This window comes from Sphaeramia orbicularis, chromosome 18 (genome assembly GCF_902148855.1).
Source record: "Sphaeramia orbicularis chromosome 18, fSphaOr1.1, whole genome shotgun sequence".
NCBI classification, from domain to species: Eukaryota; Metazoa; Chordata; class Actinopteri; order Kurtiformes; family Apogonidae; genus Sphaeramia; species Sphaeramia orbicularis.
This window is the reverse complement of record NC_043974.1, coordinates 20092881-20109421: the sequence shown is the minus strand read 5'-3', so window position 1 is coordinate 20109421 and position 16541 is coordinate 20092881. Positions and strand designations below refer to the sequence as shown.

Sequence of the window (16541 nt, the reverse complement as noted above, 5' to 3'; positions counted from 1 at the left end):
CTAGATCACCGACAGGCTAAGTGGTATTCATTTTATTATGTCATTCCAATGGGACCTGTCTGTGGGAACATTTAGTCCTCAAAGTTGAACAGCAAAATAAGTAAGTGGATCTGAGCAACTCTGACAAGCGAGAAACCGTGATGGTCAAATCATCTCTGCATCTTGTTCATTCCCAATGTAAAGTGGTTAATGCCTACCAATAGTATCTAAAGAACAACAACTGGATCTCAACCAATGAAGCGTCTATGGCACAGGTGTCAAACATGTGGCCCAGGGGCCAAATCCAGCCCGCCAAAGGGTCCAGTCCAGCCCTTGGGATGAAGTTGTGAAATGCAAAAATTACACTAAGATAAAAACAATCCTTTTAGTTCAGGTTCCACATTCAGACCAATTCAATCTCAAGTGGGTCAGATCAGTAAAATATTATCATACTAATCTATAAATACTCACAACTCCAAATTTTTTCTCTTAGTAAATGTAAATATTTTCTTGTATTTACACTAAAACAAAGTATAATTTCACAAAAAAAATGTGAATAACCTGAACAAATATGAACAACCTGAAATGTTTTAAGAGAAGTAAGTACAATGTTAACAATATTCTGCCTGTTATTAAATGTTTTGTGTATTTGTAGATCCACTGTGGTCTGTAAGCTATAATGACCATGTGAAAATGATAAACTGAAGCAGAATATTGTTAAAATTACACTTATTTTTTCAGTTTGTTCTTGTTATTCACATTGTTTGAAAGGATAGCTACCTCCGCCAAGGAGGTTATGTTTTTGCCAGGGTTTGTTTGTTTGTCTGTTTGTCTGTCCGTTAGTGTGCAACATAACTCAAAAAGTTATGGACAGATTTGGATGAAATTTTCAGGGTTTGTTGGAAATGGGATAAGGAAGAAATGATTAAATTTTGGTGGTGATCGGGGGTGGGGGGGCCCACGGGGGGGGGGGGGCGCAGACCAGAAAATTTCATCAAAATCTGTCCATAACTTTTTGAGTTATGTTGCACACTAACGGACAGACAAACAGACAGACAGACAAACAAACCCTGGCAAAAACATAACCTCCTTGGCGTGGGGGGGCACACGGGGGGGGCCACTGATCAGCCTTGGCGGAGGTCTGCGCTCTCCGAGTGCTTCTTGTTTGTAGATGTAAACATTTTCATTGTTAAATTTTACTTTTCTCACTCTAAAACATAGAGAAAATTTTGGAGTTGACATTATTTATATATTATAATGTTATTATTTTACTGGTTCGGCCCACTTCAGATCAAATTTAGCTGAATGTGGCCCCTGAACTAAAATGAGTTTGGCACCCCTGGTCTATGGGATCAGAACATCATTACCACCTGTCTAATATTGTATAGTTCCTCTTTTTCCACAAAACCAGCTCTGACCCCAGGCCTAGACTCCACCAGACCCTTGAAGGTGTGCTGTGGTATCTGGACCAAGATGTTAACAGCAGATCCCTGAAGTCCTGGATGTAGAGGTGGACTTCCATGGATAAGATTTATTTATCCAAAACCTCCCACAGATGATCAATAGTCCTGAGGTTGGGATGTCCTTCCTTAGTCCATTTTTGGTCGGTTCTAGCCCCTACAGACCAGGAACACCCAACAAGACCTGGAGCTGTGGAGATGCTCTGACCCAGTCAACACCACTACAATATGGACCAGGTCAAAGTCACTCAGTTCATTACGTTGCTTATTTTGCTGCTTCCAACCCATCAGCTTCAATGACTAAATGTCAACTTGCTGCCTTTTATATTAAAAGGTATCATTGTAATGAAATAATCAATATTATTACCACTTCTGTCAGTGGTCAGAATGTTAGGGCTGATGGTCAAAATAAATTAAAGCTAGAATTAACCACAGTTACCGCCCTACAGTTGCAATTTACTTCCACATCTGTCCAAACTCATATAATATACAGTATGCAGTGAAGACTTTGACGGAATTTTATAAACAATATTAAGAGCATTTTGTTAAAAGTTGTCACTGTATCGACGTGTAAAATTGTAGTGAATCATCCCCATTGAGAAACAATCCTGTCGCTCTTTTCATTTACAGAGCACTGGGAGGTTGATTGATGACCAGAAAAGTGTTTTTACAGAATATTATGGTGTCAGAATGACCTTTTGGATATAAAACATCCCTACTTCATCATGTTATCCTGCCACATAATGTGAAATTTTGACAGAATGAATTCTTGAGTTACGGTAAAAAAAAAAAAAAAAAAAAAAAACAGCGCCTTTGACCTTTGGACAGAATGCTAATCAGTTTAATGTTTGTGCCAAATTTGAAGATAATGTGTTGAAGCATTATCACATTCACGAGAACTGAACAGACAGACCATAAGAAAATATAACCCCTCTGACCCTCACCATCTTTGTCATGGAGACGTGGATGTGAACTTTTGAAAATGACTGTACGCCAAACGTGTCATCACTGTGTAATGACGACAAAATGCAGACATTAATACAAACTAACGTGATCCTTCAACTCTCATTGAGGTAAATGTGAGCAGTGCATGAGATTTATACAATTCTGCTCCAACTGTTCCCAAAGGAGAAGAACTTTCGTCTGTAATCAAGTTTAAGAACAGTGACTCAAAAGCCTGTAAAGCACTTCCTCCACAGGGATTGAATCAGAACGTACACAGAGACACAGTATCAAATCAAAGGTACTGTTTGTGAATCTGGAGCAGAGGTTAGTAAAGGTAAAGGAAGGAGAGAAAAACGACAACTTCTCAACTCCATTTTGCGTGGTGTTTCCTCCCTATTTCATCATCCAATCTCCCTTCCAACTGTGAGTTTGTACCCCGTGGCCGCTTCTCCCGTTGGCACACCGAGCCTCAGATTATGACGAGCACACATGCATGGATCACGCTACGATAAGAAATCTCAAATATTGCCAAGCGAAACTCTGTGAACTCATCACCCTCCACACATCAAACTTACTGTTCCTCCTACAGAGAGAGCTTTGTTTCTTCCCCGCTCTGCTTGACATTCATCAAATTAAAGATGAAAAAGCCTAAAACAAAACTGTGGCATCATTTCCCCACTGGCAAAACACTTTGCTGTAAACATGCCCGAGAACTTGGCTTTCACAAGAAATATGACATCACTAGTTAGATAGACAATCAGTGATGGCACCAATTCAGCAGCCGCCGCTGTCATGCACATTATGAGCATTGTGTCTGAGTGTGTTATCTGTGCACGTGTGGATGCAAGTGAGCAAATACAACTTTTGTTTATTTTCCTGCGACTACAAGTTCAAATGGGCTGTGTGATGCATTTGTGTGTACTGTTCAGTGTATAACCGTGTGTGTGTGATCATGCACCCCAGGGCAGCATCTATGACAGAGGGGGGCTGCTCTCGAAGGAACCCACTCTGTTTGAAATCCCCAAAGACAACCAGGCAGGTAAATCTTACAAACTGGCACCTGGCTTTGTATACAGGCACTTGGAAAAACACAGCAAAAGAAAGTCCACGGGCACCTGCGGGGCACAAAGGGAATACTGCTGCTCTATTTCACACAGTACTACCCTGAAAAAAAATCAAGAGTGATGGAGACATTAAGGGCACAATGCACTTTTGTGATCGCTTGTCAAGGTGGTTGTACTTTTAAGATCTGTATTGTAAAAAAAATCCAAACAAACCTGCAGATTACTTCAAATTAGTGATTATTTGACAGTTTACTGATCATCACGCAATGGGCATAATGTATAGAGAATCTTTGAAATTAGGGATGCAAATTATAGATTAATCCATTAATCATTTGTTGGTTGATGTTATCGATTAACGACTAATTGATAAGCTGCGATTTTCCTGAGAACCTGAATGTCTTTCGATAGAGTCTATAAGAATAAAAGCTAAATATTGTTTATATGCTTCTTGAAAAAAGCATGTCATATTCCGTCATGATTGATTTACAGTGTTTTAGACTACTTTATACTTCGCGAGGTGTATTTTTATTCATTTATTTTATTTGTAAACTGAAACTGTGGTGAGCAAAGCACCGATATTTCGTTTAATAAAGTACTGATGGTGCATTTATTGAATGACAATAAACAAAGTCTGAGTCTGAGTTATTGAACCATTGGATACACTACAGACAATGACATTTATGGAGTAGAACTAAATAAATTCTGCAGAGAAATTCAATATAATACATGGATCTGAAGAGGGGCAGTTTAGAAGAAATGGGCATTTCTGACTTTGCATCACTGACATGATGGAGTGAGATCCCCCCCACCCCACACACACACACACACACACACACACACACAATTTTCCCATGGCACTGGGGTGACTGCAGGACATAATGTGGGACATACCTGTGGCCCAGATCAGGAGCCTGGAGGATGTTTTCAACTTCTTTTTCACTGACCAGATAGTCCAGATGACCATGGACTAGACCAGCCTCCAGGGAAAACACTCCGATCTGATACCGACCCTATATTTGTGCATGTATTTAGGCCAGGATGTACCTCTCCCACAAACACAGGCCGGTCTGTGTTTTGCTCCACCATGTCCCTAAAGAGATTCTAACTCATCAACACCATGATATGGTTCGATGACCGGCTACCCCAGCTGTGGCGTCGCAGCGCAGACAAACTGACAGCCATTTGGACAGGATGTAGAAAAGGGCAATTAACCGACAATTAATAATTTAATCGAGCAAATTCTTATTGACAATTAATTGCTAGTCGATTAATTGCTTACATTCTTATTTGAAATGAAAAAAGAAGTAAAACTATGAACACAGTTACTGTAATTTCCAGACTATTTCGCGCACCTGAATATAAGCCGCACGCTGTCGTCTCCAATGTCTCACCATAGATTCGTTAATGCCAAGCTCACATACAGCAGCTTTATTTCCTTCTTCGACACCCAGACCGATCGCCTTGAACTTGAAAGCTGCCTCATATATATTTCTTTGTGTGTTTTCCATGATAAGGGTGTGTGCATGACGCGCAAAATGACTGATCTGAAAAATTTAGTGTGAGTGCGTTTGATTTACGGTGATTCAAGCGGTTTCACTGGTCCACTGTGACCTGTTCGGTAATTTCATTGGTCTGGTGTGACGAGACTAAATGTACTGGCGGCATGAAGCTTGTTAGCCCGTAAAACATGAATTAGCTGCGTTATTGTTTAAGCCGCAGGGTTCAAAGCATGTGAAAAAAGTAGCGGCTTATAGTCTGGAAATTACGGTAAAAGCTTTCAAATAACCTTCAAAATCCTCTGTGTTCTTAGGCCTGGAGAATACACGATACATAACTCGACTACTATTAGCATCAGTCGCCATCTGTAAACTGTTACAGCACTAATATTCTTTCAAATGCGCTTCCTGCTGCATCAGACAATCACAAACTATTGAAGCTTCCACATTTAAATGAAAACTGCTCTGTTTGCCATTTAATTCAGTTAAATACCGAACCTTGATTATTACTGCGGTGAGCACAAGGTATTCATTAGCACTACAGAATCAATCTACAAGTGCCGTGCTGTCAGATATAAAGTAAAAGATGAACAGGTAGCAGGGTTTTTTTCTCTTTCCCTGTTGCAGACAGCTGGTCACTGCTCAGTGTCAGCCTGTTTAGCCTCCGTTTAGTCACCTACTGATGTATGCGCTTGCATCGTGTCCTTGAATACAGCTGAAGTTACTAGAGAGCTGTTCTCCACTGTATGGAATGGCCATTTACTCTGCATATAGATTGCATGTTAACCAGCGGCACTTCTAAGCTACGATAACAACCACAACATCGGCTGATAAAATAGCAGATGGCACTCAATACCCTTCCGGTATTGCAATAATCATGGAGAAAGCGCTTGCTCAAACCCAGTGAACCCTCTCATTTGTGGAGGATCTAGAAAATTTGAGTCACATAGGAGGATGACACATAGGAGGCATCATATACAGTACTAAGGAGAAGTGTCAGGGCCCCCTTACCTGTGTTATTTTTACACTGTTGTAATTAATATAATATCTATGTCTCAGTCTCTTTATTAAACTAGAATTTTAAAAAATGATGGTAATATTATGTACAGCGTTAAAAACTCACAAAAACTTGCATGTGTGTGCATCACGGACACATCCACAATCATTTATACGTGCAGATAAATGTGAGTGCATGTAAGTAAATGTAAATATGTTTGTTTGCACATATAATCTTTAGTATTATTCAAGCTATTGTTCTACAAAGTAGGATGACCATGAAAAACACTGATCTTCACAAAGCACTGCAAAGTCTATGTTTATATGACATTATTCATGTAACAAAGACTCACAAATTACTTTTTTTTCCCCATTCAGCGAGCAATATTGACACCCTTTTTTTCTTTTACAGAGAAAAAAAAAGAGAACAGTGTACTTTGTTCCAATGATGATTTGTGTCATTGATTGTGTAATATGTTATGAGACTGTTCTGAATAAAAATTGGAGTAAATAAATGAAAACTCACAAAAACTAAAGATAACGTGGCTTCTACAGAACACAGCATTTAGCGTGATCCCTATTCCTGTGATAAAAAGTAGCCCAAACTATAAGGAACACTGAACATGAAACCTGGTATAAAACACCAGTAAATCTCAGAATGTCTGCGCAGAAGAGTCCATGATATGTTAAGTACAAAGGTCACACTAAATACTAGATACTTCAGTGTTGTGGTTTTTTCTGGTTTTGTGGTTTTTAATGCTACTCTATATTTCAGTCAACTTGTCACAGAGATGGAGAAATCATTATACTTCTGAATCTTTTGCACAGTACTGTACATGTAAACAGATTCAGTGAAAGACCACAAAAACATTTTTAAACCATCAAAATGTTACATCATCCCTGTGTCGACACACTAGCCAAGTGTTCTTCATGCACAACAGGAACAAGGCCAGTGTTCTTAAAATGTAAAAATAGCAAAATGTAAACATTCCACTACTAGTTAAAGTAAGAATAGACAGAAAATAAGAATTCCTTGTAAGTTGTAGTTGAAGAAGTAGTTGAAGAATAAAACACTTTCTAAGTAACTTTTGGTCAATTTGTTTGTTCCAATGCTTTAAAAACCTCATGGACAAAATGTATAATGTTAAATAATAAAATAAAAAAGTTGATACAAATAAATAATAAAATGACTTCAAGGACCACATGATTGAAATCCATCCATCCATCCATCGTTAATGTAATCATGTCACAGGTACATGTATTATATAGGCTATAGAATGCAGACAGTATAGAAAAACCACCAGACTAAGCAGAGCTTACCAATAATAATACCCACCACATGACACTGCTCATTGATTCATTTGGAATTATAAATTAAAGATAATTGTAACCTAGACTAAATTAAATTACTGTCTGTTTTGGGCAGTTCAGTCAAACACAGACAAACATTATTCTGCCCAAGTCTTAACTTTGAATCTGATCACACTTAGTCTGCCAAATCAGGTGAACAGTCTTCAAGAAATCAAGTTGAAATTAGGGCTGCATGATATTGGAAAAAACTGACTTTGCGATATTTTTCAATCCTGCAATATATATTGCGATATGAAAAATACTCAAGAGGATATAATAATAGCTGTGTGGTGGCAATGTAAATGGTCAAACAATTAGTTGAGTTACCTCTTGTTGTGTCGACAGGTGTAACACACTGTCAACACAGAACATGCGTTTCAGTATCATCCGTCTTGTAGCCGAAATAATTCCAGATAACTGACGTTGCTTTTCTTTTTGGCACCAAGTCTTCGTTTTTGGTTATTTTCTTTGTTCATTGCTAATTTTTCAATGTTGTTACCAGCGACTCACTCCATGTGCGGAGTCGTGGTCTGTTTCGGCAAACTGATTAAGAAGGATTGTGATTGGTGGATCGCTGTGCACAGTGTGTGTCAAGTACCCAGGGCTGAAATTAGATGAGAACAAGCTGAGTTCATTTGCCTCCTACATAGTAGGACCTGTGATGTGACTATTGCGCACACGCACATTGCGATGACGATGCTCAAACAATATATTGTGCAGCTCTAGTTGAAATTTTCAAAAATATGTTAAAACATCCAAAAATTTTAATCCAGCCAATAAATTGTGCACTGCACCTCTCCTGGTAGTAAAGAAAATGTCTGTGAAATTTGAAAGGAATCGGATGAATAGTCTTCGAGAAATTGGTTGGACAAAAACCTCAGACAGACGAAAAGATCAACAGAATTCCCTGTATATCTATATTATTATATTAACCACCCCCCCTCGCCCATATAACAAAGCACAACTTCAATCATCAATCATCCAACTGACCGTCAGTTCAACTCCAGCCTACATCTATGATGTACCCGACACGCTCTTGTGAACCTTCAGCTTTCAGATTGTAATCTTGCATGTTACTGCAGTCACAAAGACATGCCATAACAGTAAAGGGATATGTTGAATTCAATTTAGGTCTGTGAGTGCCATGGCCTTGGTAATTTGTATGCTTGCTGGCTGGCACACTTAAATGGAACAGAGCCATTACTAATGTCATTACTTACACCAGTGGTTTTCTGCTGCGCAAACACAAAATGTCTCATGTGCAAAAGGTCCTCTGAGGCCACATATTGTACCTTCGAATGCAAGCAGCACTAAATTCTACTATTTTTACCCGTATCTCATTGAGTTAGGAATGCATCACAACTGAGCAAACAGATGGCATGCCACAGTTTCTGACTGAGTAGCTGAGAATAGTATGGAAATGCATAAGTAGCCAGAAGTAACAACCTTCCAAGTGAGTCCAATAGACTAGATACTACAATACAACCTGCTTCTACCTGAAGTTTAACATGGATTTTATTGTACTTTGTGCTGATTGTGCTTTTCAGAACTCGTTTCTCTGAGATATTACTTAAAGTCCCCGTCTACTTAAAACAAGTATTTTTCAGTGTGTGTTCAGTGTAATCTTTTACCTTCACTGTGTAAAATGATCTCTGTGCAGACTCAGGTTTGACACTGAGGATTTTCTCACATTCATGAGCTGAAGCGAAAAGTTTCCCTGAGCTCACCAAAAATCTGAATTTAAGAAGTGGAAATACCTGTGGGATTTGTAATATCATAAAGCTTTCAGAGCCAATCATAATCTAATTTGCAGCTTTTACAAATGTGATGGGGAAACCTAATCTTTCATAAAGACTGAAAGTGGACTTGAAAGGAAGCAGGAAACATCCAGTACAAAGAGGAAAAACAGTATTTGCCTATTCAGAGATTGTAGATTTTGTAACGAGTGCTGAGAAGATGTAAACTTAATTTATTGTGTGCAGAAAACAATATACAACATTTTATAATTCATTCAATGTAGAGATTGCAATTATCGATTAATTCATTAATTGTTAGTTGGTTGCCCTTACTGATCGATTAACAATTAATTGATAAGCGGCGATTTTCCTGAGAACCTGAATTTCTTTTTCAATACGATACTATAAGAATAAAATAAGATACTATAAGAATAAAAGATAAATATTGTGTATACACTTCATGAAAAAAGCATGTCATATTCCTTAAGGATTGATTTATTGTACCATTGGGTACAATCAGTGTTTCTTGTGGAATTCGTTGGGGGGGGGGGGCTCGCAGTATGGCTGGGGGATGCATGCGTGTTGATTGGTAACCGCGCATGTGTGCATCACTTCCCGTCCTACTTCTAATACCATGGGGGTACGGTGCAGTCCGTGCCCCCGCAGAAGTGAAAGTAAAACTTTTCGCTCATTTATCTTTTCTCCACCTCCTGAAACTTCGCAAATGCATTACATACCTGTGGCCCGAATCAGGAACCTGGAGGATGTTTTCAGCTTCTGTCTCACTGACCATGGACTAGACCAACCTCCATGGAAAATGCTCTGATACAGACCCCACATTTGTGCACGTATTTAGTCGGGGGTGCACCGCTCTCACACACAGATGGGTCGGTCTGTGTTTGGCTCCTCCATGTCCATAAAGAAATTCTAACTCATCCACGCCATGATCTGGTTCGATGACCGACAATCCCAGCTTCGGCGCCACAGCGCGGACAAACCGGCAGCCTTCGGACAGGTGTGGACGGGTAGACAAGGGCAATTAACTGACAATAATTTAATCGAGCAAATTCTTATCGACAATTAATCGTTAGTCGATTAATTGTTTACATCCCTAATTCAATGCATATTTTATTTCTAAAATGTGACCAGTTTGTGTTGTAGATAAACCTTCCACAATCATTACTTCATCAGTTCCAAGTCCTTTTCCACAGTTTGCACTTACAGACTTTTTAGAGTTACACTGATTGGAAAATTCTTGGCCAATACCAATATTTAAAATGACAGATTAGCCAACACCTGATGGCAATACTAATGCTATTTTCTGTTTGTTTATTTTGTATTTGTTGTTATTTACCCTCTTTGGTGCCAAGGAAATCTTTATTACCTCCACCAAGGAGGTTATGTTTTTGCTGGCGTTGGTTTGTCTGTCTGTGTGCAAGATAACTCAAAAAGTTACGGACGGATTTGGATGAAAATTTCAGGAAATGTTTAGACTGGCACAAGGAACAAATGATTAAATTTTGGTGGTGATCAGAAGGGGGCACTGATCTGCCTTAGTGGAGGTCTGCGCTCTCCGAGTGCTTTTCTAGTTATATATTGTAACAGGTTATCCTAACTGTTTTTAAGTCTTTCAACCCTTGACGACATCATCTTTGAATGAGTGCAAATCAATTCCTCAAATGTAAGAAAAAAGAAAACAAATATACCACAATATGTATAACTAGGCCCCCCCACCCCCGATCACCACCAAATTTTAATCATTTGTTCCTTGTGCCAGTATCAACATTTCCTGAAATTTTCCTCTAAATTCGTCCATAACTTTTTGAGTTATCTTGCACACAGACAGACAAACACAAACCAATGCCGACAAAAACAAAACCTCCTTGGCAGAGGTAAATATCTGCCTCCGCCATGAATTCCATCTTATATCTGATACTGACAATTTTTGATACTATAATTTTTTTGTTTACAAAGACTAAAAGGCAAAAAGAAACATACATTTTATTCATTCATTGTTTTTGATGAGCTGTATTGTATGGGTAAAAACAGGCTATTGTTAGACTTGTAATACTGGTACAGAATTAATAGAAAAAGACAGTTACAGTGAGTCCTTTTTTGCTAGGGAGGTTCGTAATAGAGTGAAATTGCCTGAAATGTCCAAGTATGATAAGAGCAGTGTGAGTTCTCTAAATACAAAAGAAAGGAGCTCTAGGTTTCTATCCTTTACAAAAGGAGAGGAGAGAATGTTGTCCCACAATTTCTGTTCACAAAAACAAATAAAATCCACATGACAGACAGGAAGTGCAGTTTCCATCTTATGCCAAAACTTGCTAATATGATGATATGTTTTGAAATCGTAGGTTCTTCGGTGAACTCTGAACAAGACTCAACTGCTGGTGTGAAATGTGGAGTTAATGTTGCAGCAGAACCTGCTTACCTTGCAATAGTTATTTACTCGTTTTGAGCATTGTTGTATTGCAGCCAGTAGGAATATCATTCATTAATTTGTTTTTTTTTCAGTCACAGGTGCTTTAAATCTAAACCGTAAACAGTAAACTGGATCTTTAGCAGGAGGGGAAATACAGTCAAATCAGAATAGAGTGTACTTGTGGGTTAAAATGTTATTGTAAATGTAAGTAGATGATGTTTTTACTTCAACATGTTAACCTACAGTACATTAGATCGGGAGCCAGGTCCACCCCTCAGGATGTTTTATGCTACCTTTTTTCACTATTATTTCCTGTTTTCCCATACATTGGACCATCACAAGTTGATAACCTCCACCCCCAACTCGGGGCCGTTTGGCGTCAGGGGCCAAAAAAACCCTTTTTGGGAAAATCTTCTGGCGAAATGATATAATTGCATATATTAAGGTAGTGCAACTGCATAAATGGTCAGATAAGTCTGAAATTTTGCATGGTGTATCCTGACACAGGGGAAACTACCAGAATAATATTCTGGGGCTTACTGCTTTTCTATTTTCAAATATCAGTGAATTTAATTTATAATTTACCAGTGAATTTCATTATAAGTGAGTAATGTTACGCCCCCAGGTGGACCAGGGTATCAGGGTGCAATATAAAACAACAGATTAAGCAAAGGAAGGTTCAGTCACACAAAACCTGGTACCCAAATAAGATTTTTTTTTTTTTTTTAACAATTTTTATTTTTCAGTTTTTAACAGTATAAAACAGTCTCCTCAGGTTGAGGAGTAGGAGAGAAAAAAAAAACATGAAAAGAACAGCCTGTGATGGTGTCAGAATATTAAGGTCCCTTAATAGATACATTTGTCTCTGAATGTCAGCCACTCTCCCCAGTTTTTCACAAAGAGATTTTCTTTTAACTTCAGTTTATATGTAAGATGTTCCATGACAAGTATATCATCTATGATTGAAATCCATTGTTTATAAGACGGAGCATCAGTCTTAAGCCAGTTCTTTGTTATGGCCTTCTTTCCAGCCACCAGAAGGATCTTGACAAGATATCTGTCTTCTTTATGTACTGATTCTTCCAAATGTCCAAGGTACATAACAAGACAAGAATTTGGATTGCACATCCCAACACCTCACAGAGAGCTGAGTGAACCTTCCCCTAGAAGGGTTGGATATTTGAGCATTTCCAAAACGTGTGTGTGAGATCTGGATCCATGTGATTACATAGTCTCCAACACGGCTGTTGAGTATTCATTTGTTTACTTTTAATTTTAGGTGTAATGAAATAACGAGTTACATTTTTCCAATTAAATTCTCTCCATTTAAGTGACTGTGATGTTGATTGGTGTGTTTCCCACATATCGTACCAGATCTCCTCTGGGATCTTCTCACCCAGCTCTCTTTCCAATTTGGTTTTAACATACAATGTTGAATCATTTCTAGAATTCATCAAACAACCATACAAAACTGACACAGTTTTTGGGACAGCATTACCATAAGCTTGTATAAGTAGCTTTATGATAGGATGTATTTTATCCTCACTTGTTTTAATATCTTTAACGTAATAGTCCCTCATTTGCAGGTATCTAAAGAAGTCCTGATAAGTTAATTTATAAATATTTTTTAACTCCTGGAAGCTTTTCATCTCTCCTTTTTTAATAATCGTGCATACAGCTGTAATTCCTTTTTCAGCCCAACTTTTAAATCTATCATCAAATTTTCCAGGTATGAATTTATCATCAAATGAAATCCATTTTAATAGTCCAATTTCCTTTCCTATTTTTAGTTGTTTCACTGTGGAGTACCATACATCCAGTGTCCAAATAAGATATTTATTGAAGAACAAAGTCCAGGAAACACAATGAACAATGACAATAACGGTGTGCAGTCTGTTATCAAGAAGCCAACCATCAATAGAGACAACATTACTAACTATAGATACACATTATACAGCCAAATGGAGACACTAAAATACAGCTGAAACATAAAATAGAACACTTTTCTTTGGTTCTAAGACCTTTTTGCTGCTTATCTATGCTGTACTTTACCACATTATTACTGTATTGTATTAGTTTAGAATATGTCCCAGAAGACTTATTAATGAAGATTTACTTAGGAAGTCTTTTTTATTGCTTTCTCAGTGTGGCAGCAGTTGTCTGGGATATGTGGTCTGGCTACACTGATACCATTTCTCTGATCCAGGAAGTGTCTTCAGTGTGTTCATGAAATTAACATAGTAGGTGTGAGGATTATAGTATAGTTTGGCTGCTCTGCATAGAAGAAATGTGTGATGTCTATGTGCTGAGAGCCATTAGCTGACAATAAAAGTGCGATGATAGAACTGGATTTTAATTATCAGTTTCTTCCTCTTCCTCCTCCTCCTCATCAAGTTTTTCATATCCATGTAAGACAGTGGTATGTATAATAAAATGCTTAAAAATGATCAGCTTTGATGATAATTTATTGGGCTGACAGACATTTTTTTGTCTTGTGGGGTATACTGAGGGTGATATTTGAAAATAGAAAAGCAGAAAGCCCCAAAATATTATTCGGATAGTTTCCCCTATGTGTCAGGATACACCATGCAAAATTTCAGACTTATCTGACCATTTATGCAGTTGCAGTACCTTAATATATGCAATTATATCATTTTGCCAGAAGCTTTTCCCAAAAAGCGTTTTTTTTTTTTTTTGGTCCCTGAGGCCAAACTGCCCCGAGCTGGGGGTGGATGTTATCAACTTGTGATGACTCAATGTATAGGATAACAGGAAATAATACTGGAAAAAAGGTAGCAAAAAACATCCTGAGGGTTGGACCTGGCTCCAGGGCTATAATGATGATGAGTTTATGCTTATCTTGTACGGGTATATTTTTATACAATCACACTAATTCCAGATCCATATAAACAAATATGAATGGAGTAGCCTCTAGCTTTATTTAGACCTATTTCTCTTCCTGTGACGACTTGTTTTTCACCAGGCTGTCCATTGTAGTCCATCTTTAAAACATAACGTGTTGTGCACTTTTAATCCCCCTGAGCCAAATATAGTGTAAGGTTCTGTTGAAAGTTACTGCCCTATAATATAGATTAAATTGTCTTTGTGTAAATGTATGATTTGCTTATGTCATCATCTTCTGAATGTTCTGTTTCTAAACCTAATGCTTGGAAAACCAATTTACAGGAGGAGGTAACTATGGAACAATGGAGGAAAGCTTGTGAGTTTCCCCAAACACAGATGGGCAATACACGTCTAAAACTACTGCAATTTAATTGGCTAATGAGACTTAATTTTACACCAGAAAAACTTAACAAATTCAACACACAGATTTCAGATCTCTCTAATAGATGCAGAGAAGATAAGGGCACTTTGTTCCATTGTCTATGCTTATGTCCAAAAATCAAGGAATTTTGGGGAGAAGCGTTGTATGTATGTTACAGGAGAGATTAATCGGTGAAACTAGTGTTGGAACCCACGTTTTTTATACTAGGATTATACCCTGAAGAAATTCACATGAATCACTATGAGAAAATCCTCATAAACCTGGGAATATTACAAGCAAAGAGAGTGATCGCTCTGTCATGGAAAGAAATGGGCAAACCGAGCAAAGTAAAATGGCTCAAAGAACTGTATTTATGTTTACCACTTGAAAAATAATCACATGCACTTTAAAAGACAAACAAGACATTTTAGAAAAAGTGTGGGGCCATTTCATTAATTATATTAAGAACAAAGATTTGACTTATCTGTTGCAGGTATCTGAGACACCATAATTATTTCCTGTACAGGTCCACAATCATATGCTGTATTCTGACAATACTATTAATCATCTGGAACAAGGATGTCAAACTCATTTTAGTTCAGGTGCCACGTTAAGCCAAATTTGATCTGAAGTGGGCCGGACCAGTGAAATAATAACATAATAATATATAAATAATGTCAACTCCAAACTTTACTCTGTATTTTAGAGCAAAAAAAGTAAAATTATGTGATGAAAATGTTTACATCTACCAACTATCCTTTAAAACAATGTGAATAACATGAACAAACTGACATTTCTTAAGAAAACTCAGTGCAATTTTAACAATATTATGTCTCAGTTTATCATTTACACATGTAAATTACAACTTACAGATCACAGTGGATTAACAAATACATAAAACATTGAATAACAGGCAGAATATTGGTAAACTTGTACTTCAGACATTTCAAAATGTTTTATATTTGGTCAGGTTATTTGCATTTTTGTGAAATGATAGTTTGTTTTAGTGTAAATACAGTAAAATGACATGAAAATGTTTACATGTACAAAGAAAAAAATTTGGAGTTGTGAGTATTTTTAGGTTATTATGATAGTATTTTACTGATCCAACCCACCTGAGATTGAACTTGTCTGTACGTGGAACTTGAACTAAAATGATTAATATCTTTAGTGTAGTTTTTGCAATCCACAAATTCATCCTAAGGGCCCGACTGGACCCTTTGGCCCCCCGGCCACATGTTTGAGACCACTGATCTGGAAGGACTTTCATGGATTCAAGCATTGTTTTTAAATGTACTTTTTTGTCTGCTTATTTGATTGTTTATATGGTTCTATTTTGTATATACAGCCTGTGAAAGATCTCAAATATATTATGTATTATTTTAAAAAAGATCGTCTTTGTGTAAAACTTATTACAAACATATTTATATTTGAAAGCACTCATATATTATAACTGTGCAAGGCTGTTTCACCTTGAAAAAGTAGGTAAAGGTCACCTATTTTCAATAAGCTTCTGCTCCATGCCAAGATGCATCCACAGTGTAAATTTGGCACAGATATGTCAATGCATTCTTCAGATAATGCAATTATGTTGTTGAATGGACAGACAGACAGACAACAAAACGATTACAATACCCCTTTGGTCAGAAGTTGGCTAAGGGGTAAAAACTGTAGCTTCACCATGGCTGACCCACATAACATCTGTCTACAGCACATTCCCTCAGTGCCATGGTTTTTTCTTTGACCTCATGATGTTCTCCAACAAGGTCAAGGAAAACTGGTTAAGAAAAGTTTTTGAACAGAGCCTAAATTACTTTGACCT

The 16541-nt window shown here is 37.6% G+C and overlaps 1 long non-coding RNA gene across 1 annotated transcript; it reads right to left on the bottom strand.

Moving 5' to 3' along the window:
• Window positions 1-592: 592 nt before the first annotated feature.
• Window positions 593-16003, bottom strand: LOC115438728 (uncharacterized). Its single transcript, XR_003938139.1, has 4 exons — window positions 15967-16003; window positions 15139-15276; window positions 7913-7915; window positions 593-639 (listed from the first exon to the last, which is right to left on the bottom strand). It is a non-coding gene; the product is annotated as an uncharacterized LOC115438728 (long non-coding RNA).
• Window positions 16004-16541: the final 538 nt, after the last annotated feature.